Consider the following 20,507-nt stretch of genomic DNA (forward strand, 5'->3'; position numbering starts at 1 on the left):
ATCACCATTAATAACTTTGAAAACAGGAGTATCACCAACGACGAAACTATTTACACAATAATTGTTAACACATGCCTAAGAATTAGCCATCAGAGTCTTCGTGTGTGATTCCTACTTCAACCGGATTCTCTTTGCCAAATGGGGTTTTATCTGCTCTTTCATAATCATTAACATTTATTCTTACATATTGTTGCATAAGCTTCGAACGAGTTGGTCACTGTGCCATGTTTGTTACACGAGGTGTTCGGACTATATTTCACTTCGTTTTCTTTTTCCGTGTATCCTTTTCCCAGGAGCAGCTAGATATATTCGTGAACAGTCAACGGCGTTGGGGAGCATAAAGAGTAAGGTTCTAGTTGAGGAAAAGTCATATGATAGTAAATACGGTAAAACGTTATATGGACAACTGCAACCGAGACTACGAAACCATAGAGACACGCAGGAAGGGACACGCAAGCATTCTGACTGAGTTCGCTCGCCGATATTCATACACATCTTTGAACAGGTTTTCAGGTTCAATTCAGACGGTGACGGGAATCTGCTGGAGACTGTGGTCAATCCCTAACTAGAAAGAATTGCCGTTGGAATGCTATATATGTGGCAGCAGGATTGGGTTCCTTGCTATGGATCTGGAAAGTATGAGAAGTGTTTGTCAGAAAATATCTACGATCTCATTAACCCTGATTTCTGGCTACGATTGTATTCCTATGGAATACTATGTGTGAGCAGCGGTTCGGAAAGACATCAACCGGTCTGCATGTAACTCAAAGGCCAAGATTGTGGCCAAGAAGATTTTACAAGAGACACTCTTTGTTCCTCTTTCTGTTGTATCTGTGTTCTGTGTTTCAAAGGGCCAGCCTTGTCACACTTCGGGTAGGAAATCTAACACACGCACACTCACACACACACACACACACACACACACACACACATAATACATTAAAAGTCAGTTTGAATCTTGCTTGCTTGCAATGTTACTAAGCCAAACTGGCGCATAATGGGAAAATGTTTCGAAAATAATCTTCATCCTGGAAAGAAAGAATTTCTTATCTTTCTATTGTACAGTAAGCCAAGAACGAAAGAATACGATTTTCTTACAGTAACTGTATCTATTTTCGCTCTTCTTAAACACAATACCTTAATCATTTAGAAATATTTTAAAGTAAATATGATTTCAAAAATGTAAGTTGTTTGTACAGTAAGTATTTATATTTTAGCTTTCTTTACACAAATTATTTTCAAGTGAATACCATTAAAAAAATTTTTTTTTTGCATATTTAAAAAATATTCTAAAGTAAAAATTACTACAAAAATATGATATATATTTCGTAAAAGACCCGTTCGTAACCTCAGTATGAAATAATTTTCTCCTTAGGCATTTTTCGATTGCATTCAACGTATCTCATATCTACAGGTTTGGCTGCTATTTCTACCACGCCCTGCTACCACGTAACAGCTATTTGCGATGAAGGACCCGAAATACCTGTTACATGGTAGCAGGGCGTGCAAGAAATAGCAGCCAAATATTTCTTTTTCTGGGGAAAGTAGCCATTTATACGTGATTTCGATGTCACATTCGCTGAAAGCATGCGGAATTACCTCAAAGAGAAAAATAAAAATCCCACGAAACAAAATACTGTTGCTGGAAAACTCAGAGTTTCCCAGTGGCCCAACGGGTCACGGTTCCTATAGTATACATAGATACACAACGCAAATTATATATATATATATATGTATGTAAAGAGAGAGAGAGAGGAAGGAGAATCATATGGTGTCTGCTTATAGTGTAAAAATAGTCTGAAAGCAAACTGTCGTGTTTATCGAGCCAAAGAAATACATTCGTTTTAAAACTATTGATTTAAAGAACAAATCGCTAGCGTATTTCGATATGTACACTATTAAATCTTAAACTATGTCATCATCATCATCATCATGATCATTACCACCACCACCATCCTTCTTCTTCTTCTTCTTCTTCTTCTTCTTCTTAGTAGTGATTACACATGCAATACAAAGATTAATTCGAGTGTATTTTGTCCAATCTTTAGTAGCCACTCTTTAAACAAATGAATTAAACAAGAGGCGGGCGATATAAAATTTTAATACGAAAATACCCGCTCTTAACGTTCATTAAGATCACTTTAGCATTCATCCCTAATTGATTTTTAAAGCAATTATAATACAAATAATAATAATAATAACAAAATACGGAGTAACACGTTGTGTACATATCTCGATACGAATTCAGATAGTAACTATCTGATAGGTATAATTGAAAGCTTGTCTCGGTATAGTTTGCATAAAAAACAAAATATATATTTCAGTTAATATTTCTTTTTGAATTATTTCTCCTTCGCGAATTCTTATATTTTTGTGAAATTTGATGAGCACATTTGATTTAAGCAGATTATGTAAATATATTTACAATTCAAATATGTCGTGATCGAGTTTATCTAACGTATTAATGAAGGAAGCCGTTCAATTAAACACACACACACACACACACCGACGTACAAACATTCACTCACAGAGATACATACATGCATACATATATGCAAACATGCATGCATATATACAAGCATAAATATATCATTTGCATATGTATATACATATATATATATATATATATATATATATATATATATATATATATATATATATATATGTGTGTGTGTGTGTGTGTGTGGTGTGTATATATAGGTAGGGACAAAATGTATGTATTTATGTATATATATATATATATATATATATATATATATATATGTATAGATTTATATATATGTATGTGTGTATATACATACATCCATATATATATAAACATTTATATATGTATATATATATATATATGTATATACATATATATATACTTATATATGTATATTAGACACATACACACATGTATATATGCATATATATTTTAGTATGTATACTATCGTGTTATAGATATATTCATGCATATATATGTATATATATATATATATATATATATATATATATGCATATATATACCTCCATCCATGCAAATTTATATATGTATATATACATGTATATAGACATATAAAAATATATACATTACCTACTTGTACATATATATTGATGCATGAAGTTATATATATATATATATATGTATACATACATATATACACGCATATATATATGTATGCATATATATGCGTGTGTGAGTGACTGTACGTTCAACCACACGCATACGCATGCACCCACTTACACCTGGTATGGTATGATATATTGATTCTGTTAATTTATCTTCATTTACGGTTGACTTTAATCATTAAATATTTCAATGGTTCAACACTGATAGAATATTTGGTGATTTCTTAAAAGAAGGAAATATTATTAAAATATTGTAACTTTATGAAGGCAATTTATTATTTATTTATTATTTGTTTTGTGCTTCCATTTTCAAACGCTGTATAGTTTTCAAATTAGCATATTTCTCCATGAAATTAACTAAAAGCCTGGATATTTAAATCAGCACAACATTCGTATATCATTTATTGATATACCAATGATAACAGGCTAATACGATATCAATCATTCTGCATCTTAAAGCCGTAATTATGCAGAAGCGTTATATCAATGGCTGAGATGCTTTCCGGGTATGTAGTCATGGTTCAGTATTTTAAGCGCTCAAATTCACCCGGAGTCAAATATGCTCTTCATCCTACCGTGAGCGATAAAATAATACATCAAACAATTACTGGTATATCTTTACTTGGCTAACATCCTATTCTCAGGTTTGTATCCTTGCTCCTGTTCTTATATAAGATAATAGTGTTTTCAAACTTTTTCACAAGGCCAGCAATTTCGGGGAAGGGCTAGATAGAGTACATTCACGTCAGTACTCAACTAGTACTCATTTCATCGACCTTCAGAAGATAAAAAGAAAAAATCGACTTCGGTGTAATTTGAACTCAGAACGTAAAGTCGAACGATATGCCACCAAGCATCCGGCCCGGCGCGCTAACGATGCTGCCGGAACATTATCACCGGTCTGGAGGTCTGTGAAACTTTGCATTTATCTCCCATCTCATGAGAAGCAAATCTATTTCTGTGGGTTACCATTAACTTGAAAATTAATTTGGCCATTCTGGAGATACATCTGAAGGTCAAAATACGTTATAATCTGTATGTTTACCCAAACCACCTCAACAATAATCTATTTTGGTTGTTAGTTTTTCTCTCATTCCTGCTCCCTTTTGCACCTCTTCATTCCTCATTCTATCCGAAGCCCTCAAACATTTCATCTTAAAAACATCTAGTCGCCTCCTCTCTCTCAGCCTCCACGTCTCTACACCATATAACATTGTCAGCACAATCACGCCCTCATACACACTTCTTTTCACTTTCATGCACACAGTATATTCTTCCTCTCCCTCATTCTATAGCCTACTTCCTCATCCGACGCCCCATCTGCCGTCACATGTGATCCCAGATACTTAAAAACACTCACCTCCTTTACTGGTGATCATTAGAATCTTAAAGTTTGTCCATAACGATTATTTTGCAAATATAATCTTGTTTTGAACGTGTAGCACGTGGGTTTGCTTCTGTGTTTGAATATATGTATGCATTTATATGAGACAAATAGAGATAAAGGGAGAGAGGGAGAGTGTGAGAGAGAAAGAGCGAGTAAGGGAAGAGATGTAGAATGTCTAAGACACACAGAACGAGATAAAATGTGTTTCGTAGATAGAGATTATTCTGCATTCGTCACTGATAATAACAGAGAGTCCTGTGACTAAGATACAAACCAAAACATGACGTAATAAATAATTGAATAAAAATACAGGAATAAATAAAAAGAAAAAATGAAAATGGAGAAAACTTTTTGTGATAAACTGATAAAGTGTAAATGTTATAAATGTGATATTAATTAGAAAATAAATGAAATGCAATAGAAAAAAAGAATAATCATAACAACAACAAAAACAACAACACCAATAATAATAGTAAGATCAATAATAATAATAGCATAAGAGTAATTATAATAGTTATGATACGAATATTAATAATAATAACAGTAATAATGATTCTTCTAAAAATAACAATAACAACAACAACATAATAATAATAATAGTAATAATAGTATGGGTATTTTTTCTGTGATGTAAAGATATTCAGAATGTGAAGGGGAAAGTCCCCAAGAATTCGTTTCGCTTCAGAAATGAATATGATGTGCTTCTTACAATTATTATGTCACGCAAAAATGTAGGAATATTAATAAAAGGAGGATGAGGAGTGGGTGCGGGGATGGCGGGTGGTGGTTTGTGGGAATGGAATATTAAAGAAAACATAATTTAATTAATAAATTAGATCAGCAAATTAAATGAATATATTACGAGATTAATTCAAATTGACATTAAACAAATAATAATAACAATAATACTGATAATGATGATGATGATGATAGTAATAATAATAATAATAATAATAATAAGAAGAAGAAGAAGAAGAAGAAGCATGCTAGAACGAAAATGTAATTTAATAACAAAATAAGAAAAACTGCGTTGTTGCAGGTAACATTGTTTGTATTCTAAGTGTAAAGATAATTATGACAATACATACACACATACATACATACATACATACATACACAAGCAGAAATCTCGGTTTACGAACGCTTGTAATCATGAACATATTGGTCAACGATCAATGTGGCTCGACCCAGGAAACGAACCTTGTCTCGTGTAACGAACACGCCAGACGGCAACAACGGTTGGTGACAAGCTGGGAGTACGAGCGGATAAGCGTCAGTTGCTGTCAAACTTTCGTTCAGTGAACCGTCCTGCTCGAATTCACCGTTCGTTCTCTTGAATTTGTTATGGGAAAAAAACTCGGGTGATGAACGGCCTTCAGGAACGAATCAAGTTCGCAAACCAAAACTCTACTGTGCGCATATATTGGGTTGAGCCATATATAATTCCCGTCTTTGTGGAATATATTTTAAAAATTATAATTTGTGTATCTCACAACGAGTGATATTCAGCAACAGTACTTTGGAGTAAAGATAGTTTGCCAACATAATATAGCAGTTCTGGTTTAGGACGAATTTAGTTTAAATTATGATGCACACTTATTCACTGCTCAGGTAAGAATGACCGGTGAATGCTCTTTCTAAACACTGGGAGCTTGAAATGCGTCATTACATTTTTTTCCCAATAAATGGAAATTATATATGACTCAACCCAATATATTTTTATATTTTTATATTATATATTCAATATTCTATATCCCACACTAATTTTACAAGAATATAAATAAAACATAAAAAAAACAGACAGAGTTTGAACTCTTTTAAATAAAATAATATATATATATCGTAGGCACTCAGAAGACTTTGGTCGGACCGAGACTATAGTAGCAATCACTTCAAAGTGCCACGCAGTGCGACTGAACCCGGAATCATGTGGTTGGGGAGCAAGCTTCTAACCACACAACCACAACCGGCTTCCACAGTTTCCATCGACCAAAATGGAACTGAAAGACAGAGTAAAGTGAAAATTACACAAGGTGCCCCCTGAGTGGGATTGAAACTGCCTCGAGGAAGTCGCAAGTTGGTCTAACATTAATACCCGAGCCTTTACTGCTGTTCCTGCGCATGGAGAAGTAAGTAAAGAAAGAAAGAGAGAGAGTGAGAGTCAGAGAGAGAGAAACAAGTATAGCGAGATAGATAAATGTAAGAATATTATTAGAACACATGTCAAACTATATTTCGATACACGTAAGTTATGTAATGGGCAGAAAGCAGAGCATTTGAAAATATTGCTAGTACAAAACGTATAATTTCCATGGCATGTCATGTTATATATTCAAAATACAAACATCCGAGCTAATTATATGCACAATAAATGTCACTGTCAAGACATTAATTATCTGAAGACGTAACAGAAAATTGAATTTGCCTACCAGAAAATATGAGAGTAAAGCTTATTCAAGTCTCTTATGTAAGCCTACGAAATTATGACACGAAAATAGGTTTACGTAGAGAAATATTATAACTTCATTCGCTAAATATTGAACATTACCAAGTGAAGCACAACATAGCGTTAGCTTCGACTGTCCTTATTAAATATATGCAAAGTTGAAGTCCCATACTTTGGAACTTCCAAATGTAATAATTCGTATGAATGTTGTATACACATAGAAATTATTGTGAAAAATGTGAGGAAAGTAGCCATCATATGTAACGCAAGTGCAACACCAGAGAGACCAGAATGTATAGTATGTATACCTTTATCTATTTCTACCTCTTTCTATAAATCTATGTCCATATCTATATATATGCATACACACACACACACACAGAGTCACATACTATCTATCTATTTATCTATGCATGTATGTATTCATATGTATGTGTATCTACCTATCTATCTATCTATATAGCTATCTATCTATCTATCTATCTATCTATCTATCTATCTAGCTAGCTATTTCTAAATTTCTATCCGTGTGTTTGTCTGCCTCTCTCTCACTATATATACACGTTTTTGTTGATCGTAATCATTCATACCAGTAGGTACTTCTTCATGAAGAATCTAATTTGTATTTCATGATGAGCTTTTCGAACCAAGAAAGAAAGGTCAGGCTTGGTCAAACACCCGTCACGTGGAGGGATGGGGAGAATGGTAGGGGCAGAGGGATAGAAGATTTAGGGTAGGACGAGAAAAAAGAAAAGGGACAGCGTAAAGTGAAAAAGGGAAGGTGAGAATGAAGGGAAGACCAGGAACTGTGAGAGAGGGGGGGGGCGAAAGAAATAAGAGTGGAAAGAAGGATTTAAGTATGAAGGGGCTGAAGGAATGAAAGTGTAAGAGAGTCGTACAAAATGTATCTATCTATATTAATATACAAATATACATACATAAATATATATATATACATATATACATACATAAATATATATATATACATATATACATACATAAATATATATATATACATATATACATACATATATATATATATATATATATATACATATATACATACATATATATATATATATATATATATACATATATACATACATATATATATATATATATATATATATACATATATACATACATATATATACATATATATATATATATATATATATATATATATATATATATATATATATATATATATGTTTATATATATATATATGTGTGTGTGTGTGAGTGTGTATGTTTGTGAGTAAATGTGTATATGCATATAGATTTCGTGCACCAGACAAGAAAAATAAGCTCATCATCACCATCGTCATCATAATCATCATCATCATCATTATTAGCGTTGTTGTTGCATTTGTTGTTGTTTATTGCAAATAAGATCATAAGAAAATAGATTAATTAATTGATGTAAGGTGTATGTAAAGTCTGTGACACTTTGTTGCTACGTGAGAAAACCGATTCCTCATCGGTTTATAATTTTACTAAAGGGAGAGGCCAAATAACTGAGACAAACAACGAACTTGTTTAGTTTATCATCTCAAATGGAATACAAATGTACACTTTTGGCATCTAAGTAGATAGTTACTGAACATTAACATCAGATAATCAAGAAGAAATAAAAAAATAGTTCGGATATGGCTATTGGAGATAGACAAAAATTACGATATGGTTAATAAAAGTAAATAAATAAGATACTTATGGTAAAATCAATAACGAAAATGATGAGTAGGAAAAGTTAATATGAGAAAGAATATAGCTTAATGTTAAAATAAGACGAAGTTATCATAAGAAAGTAATTCTAGATATCAAAGATATATAATATCATCATAAGATGATTTTTATGTTACGGACAATATGCTTAATGCTTGTTATACATCAAATATATAAAATATAAACTGATACTATTTTAAATTGATATTATTTTAAACAATTAACGCTAGACTGGTACAGGGGAAGCACAGACATACAGATATTCTATGTAGGTTATCGAGATAGACGTAATTACTCCACAGTTAAAAGTTGATGAAATATAATAGCATATAATAAACTAACATATTTATATATAAAATCGATAATAATAACGAGGGGACGAAATTGTCATGAGAAATTAATGTTGGACATCAAACAAAATTTATATAATAACAAGGAAGACTATTGATATGTTACAGAAAGATACTATACGTTGAAATTTCTATAAAACAAACAACTTAAATATATTATTTTAAAGCGATACTATTTCAAATTATTTGTCCTGTGTATGACTCTAAACTGCTGTGTGTTGTGAGGCCCTATTTTAGGAGTTCGTTTTGTTCACGAGGATATTATCTTGGGTTCAATTCCTGAACAAAGCCGCCTATTGGGACTTTGAGCAAATCAGACCACACACATCAATTTGTGTGCTACCCGAATACTAGAGTAACCATCTTCTTCCTGACAGCTGATCTATTCTAGTTGAGCCACTGGATCAAAGTGTGAATGGGTCAAGGCTTTACTCATGTCTCTTCGCGATCATATAGACACTTTGAACAATTAGGTAGAATATGGTACCTGCTATAAATATAGGACATCAGGTTCTTCCTACATGTGTCTCTGAATGTTCAGCCGATTGCATACTAGAAAGCTATTTTTTTTATTGAATTATCGAGTGTTCAGGCTTCGAAATCGCCGAAGACCTTTATATGTATATATATATATATATAGCGCGCGCGAGATAGAGAGAATGGAAGTTTGTTGAGGAAGGCTCTGGAGTATTGTACAATGCATAGTGATATAAACAAATTCCAAGTTTGAATGGCGAACTTCGTGAGTTCAATTCTCTGCCTTCGCCTATAAAATGCTTTGTATGAATATTTTTAATTATGGACGCAACTATGTATATGAGTATGATTGTACGTATGCACGAGCATAAACAGATATGAGATGGATATTCAAAGATTTAGATCTCAGTAGAATTTGTTGCGTAGAACAATAACTTATTTTGGTTATAGATATTCACTCACGTTCTTCATGGTAATGTTCAGGTATGCTTTTAACAAGGAAACGATTATAAATTTTTACACACTCAGTGCTGGCATTCGATGTATTTGAAACAGAAACCCTTTGGGGCGGTGCTCCATTGTGAATGCAATTCATGTGATTAAAATCCAGAGCAGCACCACCTTCCGAAGAAAGATAAAACAATGAGGGGTTCTTTTTGTGTAACAACAAATGTAATCTGCATTCTTCAGAACAATTTTACTAGTAGAAGCACACAGCAGATATTGTTGAATTCTGAAACAGATTGCCGCATTTTCTTTTCATTAAATTCAGGTGACATACACACCCTGGTAACATTGTATCAATAAATGCATTAGAAGATATGCATTAGCCTCTGTAACAACGCCAAGTTCCTTGCTTTATTTAAACAAGCAGAAAAAAGCTCCTTTTCTTTCTGTACATTATTAGCGAAAAGCATTTGTTCTGTGACAACAGAATTTCAATTTTATGAAGACAGCAATTGTTTCTATTGATCTGTTGTGGTTGAGAGTAGAAAACCCTCCCGCCCACATCGAAACGTATGCAAATACATATTCACATAAACATACCATGCCCGAAACAAACGAGTGCACATGCACATACACGTAGGTGTATATACACGTACATATACACAAGTGAAAAAAATGACACATGATATGGCGATGTGCACAGCTACGCAGTGTAGCGGTGAGCATATCTGCAGATTTGTGAATGTCTGGATCGGTGTATGCGATATGAGTTCATATAAAGACGCATACACGCACACACTTAAACAAAAATACATTGTGGATATTGAGAAAAAAGGGAATATATATATATATATATATATATATATATATTTATATCGATAGAGAGGTAGGTAGATAGATCGAGAGAGATATAGATATAGATAAGTATATGTGTACTTATTTGACAAATCATCACTATAGACAAGAAACACATTGAAATGCAACTATTGAGGAACACAGTACACTCACTAACACACACACACACACACACACTCACACACACGTCTACACTTAAATACACACGTATATTTATACACACATATATATATAGACAATTGTGTCGGTGTATGTAAATATACAAACGTAAATATATATGTGTGTGCGAATATATCATTATATATATATATATATATATATATATATATATATATATATATATATAATGTGTGTATATATATATGTATATGTGTGTGCATACGTGTCTATATATAATGAGAGAGAAAACGATTGAGAGCAACAAAGATATATATATATATATATATATATATATATATATATATATATATACATATACATAATTATACTCATATTTATTTAATTTTATACTTTATTCCATACGCCAAATTCTACATCCATAAATAGAATTACAATATCAAAAAAAATTTTCAAAGAAGCAAGTTGAGTCTTGAATCACGATTTATATATCACTTGCGATTATCATATTCTTCACAATCGATTTCGTATTTGAATTCGGACTTTCTTTTGTGAAGAGGGCTTATGAGTTTTCGGAATGGGTAGGCAAGGTAACATAAATGCATCTTTGTGAGATTTGACGATAAATGGATGATTCTAAGAGTCATAGGTTGAACCACCTTTCCAAAAGATGTCTTTGAATTCTTTGCCAGAACAAATATCATTGAGGTCTTTACGTGTTCTATTGTAATTAATATGAAGGATCATTCAGAACTTTGCATTTATGTATATATATATATATATATATATATATATATATATATATATATGTGTTTGTGTTTGTGTGGGTGTATGTGTATATATATATATATATATATATATATATATATATATGTGTGTGTGTGCATGTATATATATATATATTTATATGTATACATAAGTTACATCCATACATACACACACGTATATATGTATATATATATATATATATATATATATATATATATATATATATATATATATATATGTATATATATACATATATAGATATATACACATATATAGATATATATAGATATATATATATATATATATATATATATATATATATATATATATATATATATAGATATATAGATATATATAGATATATAGATACACACATATAGATATATACACATATATTTATACCTCTATATCCATATATGTGCTTGTGCGTGTGTTTGCGTGCATTTCTGAGTGAGTGTATGTTTGTGAGTATGTATGTACATATTGTTCGATTGATATTTCAAATAGAGACATTAAATAGCCCTCAATGCACCCATTGTGTAAGGTCTATATAGAAATTATTGTATGGCATTACAGAGAGATTTCTAGCAACGAAACTCCTTTGACATCTGCACTCAGCTCTGGGTTGAACGCTACCGAAGAATAATTCTAGATCTGAAGCAGCACCCAATATTCTGTGTAGGTCGATGATATTGCTAATAGCATGTTGAATTATATATGACCGCACTCATACACACACATTAAGAAATGAGAATACATACGTGCAGAAAGATATCTTGAAGTGTATGACGAGTAATAACTGAACGTTTTTGTGAAGTTGAAATGATGTGTGCTGCTAATTACTGTTATTTTATAATCATGTTAGTCTGCGTGGTAAGAACTTGCATTCGTACTACGTGGTTCCAGGTCAGTCCCACTGCTTGGCGTCTTGGGCAAGTGCCTTCAGCTATAGCCTAGGGCCGACCAGAGCCTTGTGAGTGGATTTGGTAGAGGAAACCGAAAGAAGCCCGTCGTATATATATATATATATACACAATTCACACACACACACACACATGTATATATATATATATATATATATATATATATATATATACATATATATGGTAGTTCTCAACTCCTTATGCAGAGTCTGACGACGTCTTGTACTGACCCCCGACATCCATCATTGCGTCTTATATGTCTTTTTTACACCGGACATTGTATTGAAATGGCACCAGCATAGATTGCATGTCTGATTTGAATCACAAAGATCTACAGTTAAGTTCTAATCTTTGTGGAACTTAAAATATCTTTTGGTACCTCCGTTGGATTTGCAAACCTTATGGCATACACAGCATTGAAAGGTAAGCACACAGAAATAGGCAGAGTAGTCGTTGGATCTTCGTCATTCATGGGTCCTGATATGGTCCATATATGCATGTATATATACATAGATATATACACACATATCACACCAACTTGCTGCAATGTGAATTCGAACGCGTAACATCATATTCTAAGACTAAACTCTCTCATGAGGACAACATGACAATTTTCATTTCTCCATTTCGATTTTGTATCAGAAATCTAATACAGTTTGTTTGCCAATATCTTTCCTTGTTACTCTGATGGTACATGGATAGATTATCTGTTCTGGAATTTTATTTGTTTAGCATTTTCTATTGGACAATTCTCTTCTAGGTGTGAGTCTGTGAGGTTTTAGTAAAATGTCAGAATGTTGTATTCAGTTTATTTGTTGAGTTTTGCTGTTATGTTATTCATAATAACCAATATATTTGCTATTTAAGTTGATTTCCATGTAAGCTAACTGTTGTTTCCCACACATACGTAATATTTGCAAAGTAGGATGTTCCATACAATTACAATCGCATCCATAGTTATCGACGCGTACACAAATGCAGATTTACTTGTTTAAAGATATATAAACATGTACGTTTATATATATAAATAGTAACACAAACATACACACAGACACACACGCACATATTATATATGTATGTATATGTGTATATATATATATATATATATATATATATATATATATATATATATATATATATATGTATATATATATATATATACGCACACATAAACATACACATTGTTTTGGATTATCTATTTGCCAGGATCATGTATATTCATAAATGTATATGTATGTGTATATTTATATATATAGTTATGTATATATAGACATATAAAACACAAATATATATATATATATATATATATTTATATATGATTATGTATGTCTCTCTCTCTCTCTCTATACATATATATACACACATTTATATATGCATATAAATAAATAAATCTATATATAAAGGTACACATTAGATTAGATCATGTATTTGCCACCATCGTACATATGCATGAAAATATATATGCATATATATATATATATATATATATATATATATATATATATATATATATATATGTATATGTACATATATATTTATAGTTATATATGATCCTAGCATATATATATATATATATATATATATACACGTGTATATATATATATATATATATATATATACACGTGTATATACATGTATGTGCGTGCCATTATTGTGATATCTGTATATAAAATAAAATAGGTTTTATACTTATAATAGTGCATGTAAATTACATATCTACATCTGACACCTCACTTTCTCTTCCCTTCAATATCAATATAAACATTAACATGCATGTTTATACACACACACGCACACACACACACATATGTATGTATGATTGTGTATACAAGCACATCTATGCTGAGACGTACATTATTACTGTAATTTGAGATTTACACAAAGTTATTCAAATCTTTATGCTTCCGAGTAAATAATGGAAATTGTAAATGTAAAATTAAAAATAAAATACAAATAGAAAATCAAAACAACATTCATTAATCGAAACATATTGGTGATTTAGGTATGTCAATTTCTGAATCTCCAAATAGGGAAAATACAGAAAAAAAAAATTATAATATGCAATATAATGTTAATGGCGGAAAATAATGCAAAGAATAATGATGTAGCGCAGAAATGCAATTCTTCTCTGGTAAAAGACAATGCTGGGAAAACACCAGGAACAGGAAAATGTACCTGGTGGTGTTGTTGAAAATAGCATGAAGTTGTTGAATGTGTGATGATAATATAAATAATGATAAATGATAACAATGATAATATGAATGTAAAGATAAATGTATAAACCTCTGCTGGGAAGATAGGAAAATCGACAAGGATGTTTTCATAGCATATCATTTAAGTATTTATCTTTCACATATGATTTCCAATAATGATAATAATAATAAGAAGAAGAAGAGCAACAACAATAAAATTGATAAAATGATATTATTAATAATAATAGTGATAATAATTATAATTATAATAATTATAATAATAATCATAGTAATCCTTTCTGCTATAGGCACAGGGTCTGAAACTTAGGGGGATGACGGCAGTTGATATCATATACCCCAGTACATAACTGGTACTTATTTCATCGTTTCCGAAGGGATGAAAATGAAAGTGGACCTCGGCGGGATTTCCAACTCACAAAGTGACGACAGACGAAATGCTGCCAACGATCTACACGTAGTTACATTTTACGGCAAGGAAAGAATATTTGGGATAAGAAAATTAGGAAAACAAATTCTAGGTCACTGTCTTGTTTATCGTTGAATGGACATAAATGTTTGGAGGCGCAATGGTCCAGTGGTTAGGGCAGCGGAATCGCGGTCATAGGATCGCGGTTTCGATTCCCAGACCGGGCGTTGTGAGTGTTTATTGAGCGAAAACACCTAAAGCTCCACGAGGCTCCGGCAGGGGATGGTGGCGAACCCTGCTGTTCTGTTCCACCACAACTTTCTCTCACTCTTCCTTCCTGTTTCTGTTGTACCTGTAATTCAAAGGGTCAGCCTTGTCACACTCTGTGTCACGCTGAATATCCCCGAGAACTACGCTAAGTGTACACGTGTGTGTGGAGTGCTCAGCCACTTGCACGTTAATTTCACGAGCAGGCTGTTCCGTTGATCGGATCAACTGGAACTCTCGACGTCGTAAGCGACGGAGTGCCAACAACAACAACAACAACAACACATAGATGTATTTTTAAATTAGTGTTATCATGCAAAATACTCTCCGTGAACCTATGGTACAGGTTGTATTTTGGGATTTAATAGATTCGTTTATAAGGATTCAGTGCATTTGCTTTCACATGTAACAGAATTAAGAAACATACTTAAAGAATTGGGTTTTGCTTGTAATCATGGGAAGTAAATTTGTTCGTCATCAGATCAAAGGAACTTATTGGAACGACATGCCACAACGTAAACATGGGCTGCAAGTAAAAGTAATACACGAAACATATTTTAGGTCCATAATAAACACACATCTGAAAATCTCTGGAAGAAGCATAAAACTGAAGAATTATGAAACAAGTAGACAGTGATTATGGAAATAATATCGAAAATATAAATAACAAAAATGAGAAAAAAACGAAAAGGAAAATGGTAAATAATGGTAAAAAAAAATTGGTATAAGACCGTTTCATTCTGTAACCAATTTCATTCTGTTTTGCAAGTGAAACATAAGATGGAGTTCATGGAAATATCGCCTTAAGACCTACCTTTATATATCCAGAGAAATATTAAGATTAGAAAGAGAAAAAAAAAATCAATATATGAGGATGCACTGAATAAACTGCTTCTTATTTGAGACTGCGCTCACACACACACACACACACACACACACACACACACACACACACACACACGGACACATGTGCGCACACACACGCACAGAAACACACGCATATATATGTATGCATATCTATACTACATTTACGCATGCATTGATACAAATACACACTATATATATATATATATATATATATATATATATCGTTTTAGAATCTGGTTTGATACAGTATCTATCTATCTATCTATCTATCTATCTAATTATTGTTATTATTATTATTTTGTATGACTGCGTATGTGAGTATATGTATATAGACGCGCACAAACACCCCCCACACTCCCCAACACACCTGCACACACATATATCTGATATATATACATGATGTAGACGATAAATAACAGCTCAGGAATAATAAAAGATGAAATACAAAAATATAGATAAATAAAGAAAACGCTGTCGTACTTTTTTGTAAACAAGAACTGTGCAACAAACAACACGTACTTTCGCCCAGCAAGGGAGTTAAGTCTTGTATTTTGCTAAAACTGTGTGTCAGAATGCGAAATGGAAGAGGATGTAAAATAAACCCAAATATATAATGGAAACGTTGATTCTACGGAATCTCAAAGCTGTAGAGAATTGAGTTGTGAGTCTTGTGTGGTGCTAAATGAAAGTGAGATGAAATTCGCTTGTCAACCACTTGGATTTTCATTTAGTCCCAGTGCGTGGCACCTTTCGTGGCACTTATGTATATATATATATATATAAAAGAGAGAGAGAGAGAGAGAGAGAGAATAGGGCGGTTTCAGAGCACTGCGACGCATAATCACGGAGGTGTGAGTTCGAGTCACATAGCCGGCCGCCAGCACATTTTTTTCTGCAAAATAGGGGTAGTTTATCCTGTTCAGGCTATATTATTAGCATTATATTGCGTTTGAGAATTTAAAATCACTTCTTTAACTTTCTAAGACATCTCAACGCTTCTAAAGCAAACTTCGTTTGTTTGGTTACGTTCATCGTAATTTGAATTTTATATATATATATATATATATATATATATATATATATATTTGAAAAGATTTGTAAAAGTACTACACGGGTAAGTAGACATTGAAAATGAATAAAAATGAAAATGTCACTTTTTAAAAACATTTTTGGGGTGTTTTAATTAATTTACATGTTTCGGTTTTTTTTTAATAACCTTATCAAAAATGAATATAAAATATGTGAGAAGAGAAAAGGGCTATTAATAAAATAAAATTGAAATTAAAATTAAGAATGACATTCATAGTTTACTGTTATTTCTTGCATGCGCACGTGGTCATTTCCTTGAACATGGTAATTCCAACTGGTTCTTTTAGTAGATTACTACTATCTGTTTTAGGAAATTAAATAGTGGTCAGGGAGGAATTCTAGGAGTGGTTGTAGCTGTCGAATAACTAGCAGCAGGCATGATAATAACAATAGTAGTAGTAGTAGTAGTGGTGGTAGTCGTCGAGGTGAAGTTGTTCCTGCCATCGTTTTAATAGAAATCGGGTTCTTCGATCCCCTTTGTTTATTTCTTATGAATAACTTGCAAATCCACGTATAAAAATATTAAAACATATATGAAAGTCTCAGTGTTGCTAGTTTAGAGAATTTAGACTTGGTCGGTATTTTCTTATAAACAATATTTCTTTGCTAATGCGTTCATTTTGTCTAGCATTGTCTTTGAATTTGTATAGAGGAAACGTTGTGAATTTGGGAAATTTGTCGTAAGCACATTCGTCGATGTGCTGGCTGAGAGGTATTTTCCTGAGAGGTATTTTTCCTATTGCAGTGGTCCTTTCTTTTTTCTAAGCCCTGTAAAAGAAAGCAATAGCCTTAAGGCGAAGAAGTTTTTTAGCCCCCCCCCCCCACATATGTATAGCTAGATATATGTGAGTATATGTCCACGTCTGTTGATGTTTGTCTCCAACATTGCGGTCTGTTTTCGTCCTCGTAACTTAGTGGTCCGGAATATTCTTTTCTACTCTAGCCTCAAGGCACGAAATTTGGGGGGAGAGGGCCAGTCGATTAGATCAACCTCAGTGCACAAGTGGTACTTAATTTATCGACCCCGAAAAGATAAAAGGCAAAGTCGACCTCGGCGGAATTTGAACTAAGACTGACGAAATACTGCTAAGCATTTAGCCCGGCATGCTAACGTTTCTTATTTCTTTATCGCCCACAAGGCGAAGGAGCCTTACTAAGCTAACTGATATTGGAACTGTAAGAACGGTAAAGTAAAATTGCTGAACTTTGAGTAGCACCGATACATTTTGAGTACAGCAGAAGATTTCTTTCTTTACTGGCAACTAATTAATTACACAAATTCGGACTAATTATCTTCACTCTAATTAACAGCATATGTTCTTTTATTGTCTTTTAGGGGTGGCGGTTGTTTGAATGTTCCGGATATTGCTCTTCCGGATTTGAGGGTGTTATCGGTATTTTGAATTCAGTTTGCAAATAGGAATCCGAGATTGTCCACTAATTAGGTTTTACGCAATAAGTAATCCTCGCAAAAGTCCCAAAAAATGAAGTAGCACAAATAATGATAAAAATTCAAGTTTTACTATATTTTTGTTGTTGGCACTCCGTCACTTACGACGTCCAGGGTTCCAGTTGATCCGATCAACGGAACATCCTGCTCGTGAAATTAACGTGCAAGTGGCTGAGCACTCCACAGACACGTGTACCCTTAACGTAGTTCTCAGGGATATTCAGCGTGACACAGTGTGACAAGGCTGACCCTTTGAATTACAGGCACAACAGAAACAGGAAGTAAGAGTGAGAGAAAGTTGTGGTGAAAGAGTACAGCAGGGTTCGCCACCATCCCCTGCCGGAGCCTCGAGGAGCTTTAGGTGTTTTCGCTCAATAAAGACTCACAACGCCCGGTCTGGAAATCGAAACCGCGAGTCTGCTGCCCTAACCACTTGGCCATTGCCCCTCCACTTACTATATTTTATCAAGAATTTATTCGCATTTTATGGTTTTAAATTATTCGTTTTCATAATCAGCTTTAATTCCGTAACAACGTCAGATCATGTTTTCAGTTACGTTTTATATATAAGGGTGTCTAAATCGCAACCATCACCCCCTACTTCCTTTTATCGAATATCTCAATTGTACCATGGATTTCGTTCCATAGTTATAATTATGAAAAGCATATAACAATCAGCAGTTTCATTATGCTAAATCTATGGGATTATGTCATCGATATAGTTCCATAGTTTAAACTAGGTTAAAGCACAACTCGCTAACTCACGAATGCCGTGACATGTCGAACCGTATTATAGATATTTTCGTTGAATATTAATAGATAGTGTAGCCCATGGCAAATAGAAGCAACATAATAATTTACATTTGGGTGACTTTTTTAGAAATTAATTTTAAAATACTAATTTTCATCTCAATTTTTCGAAGATTTTTTTCTTAGACTCCTTTTTCTGACGTTGTTGCTATCGAGCTTTATTTTAATGCTAGGCATACTTTGATGAAATACTCCACGCCTGATCGGAATCAGGGGTCTGGTCACCACCACGTCATATTCATGTGTGCATTTGTTATTGTCATAGCTTTTATAGTGTGACTTTATAGAGCTATTCATATTAAATAAATAAGTATGGAATCCAACATACGACACCCACTCGATCAGCTAATAATAATAGCTCAATCCTGTATACAAAATACGTTTGACCTGCTAGGAATTAAAAAAAAATCAATTCTATATACTGCACTGGTTCTCAAAGTGGGTGGTACTACCCCCTTGAGGGCAGGAGAAAGATGAAGGGCGTTGAAGAATAGTGGGGTGATAAGGGGGAAGTAAAAATGATGTAAAAAAAAGCCCCCAAATAATGAATTAATTAGGATAAGTTTTATTTGCGAAATACTCTTGCTTTGAATTTTCTCTACAAAGTAGTCTATGTTTGTGGCGGTGAGTGTGGTGGTGGTCCAGGAATGTGGCCGCTTGTGTGCCATGGAGTGACAACCTAAAGAAGTTTGGGAACCACTGATTGTCGAGGGTAAGAAGTAACTAGACGATTTTGTAAATCATAAGTATTCGACCTTCTACTAGTAACTGGTCGAACCTGTATGTCATAATCACTCAA

The sequence above is a fragment of the Octopus bimaculoides genome, chromosome 27 (genome assembly GCF_046866305.1).
Source record: "Octopus bimaculoides isolate indiv1 chromosome 27, ASM4686630v1, whole genome shotgun sequence".
In the NCBI taxonomy this organism is placed as follows: domain Eukaryota; kingdom Metazoa; phylum Mollusca; class Cephalopoda; order Octopoda; family Octopodidae; genus Octopus; species Octopus bimaculoides.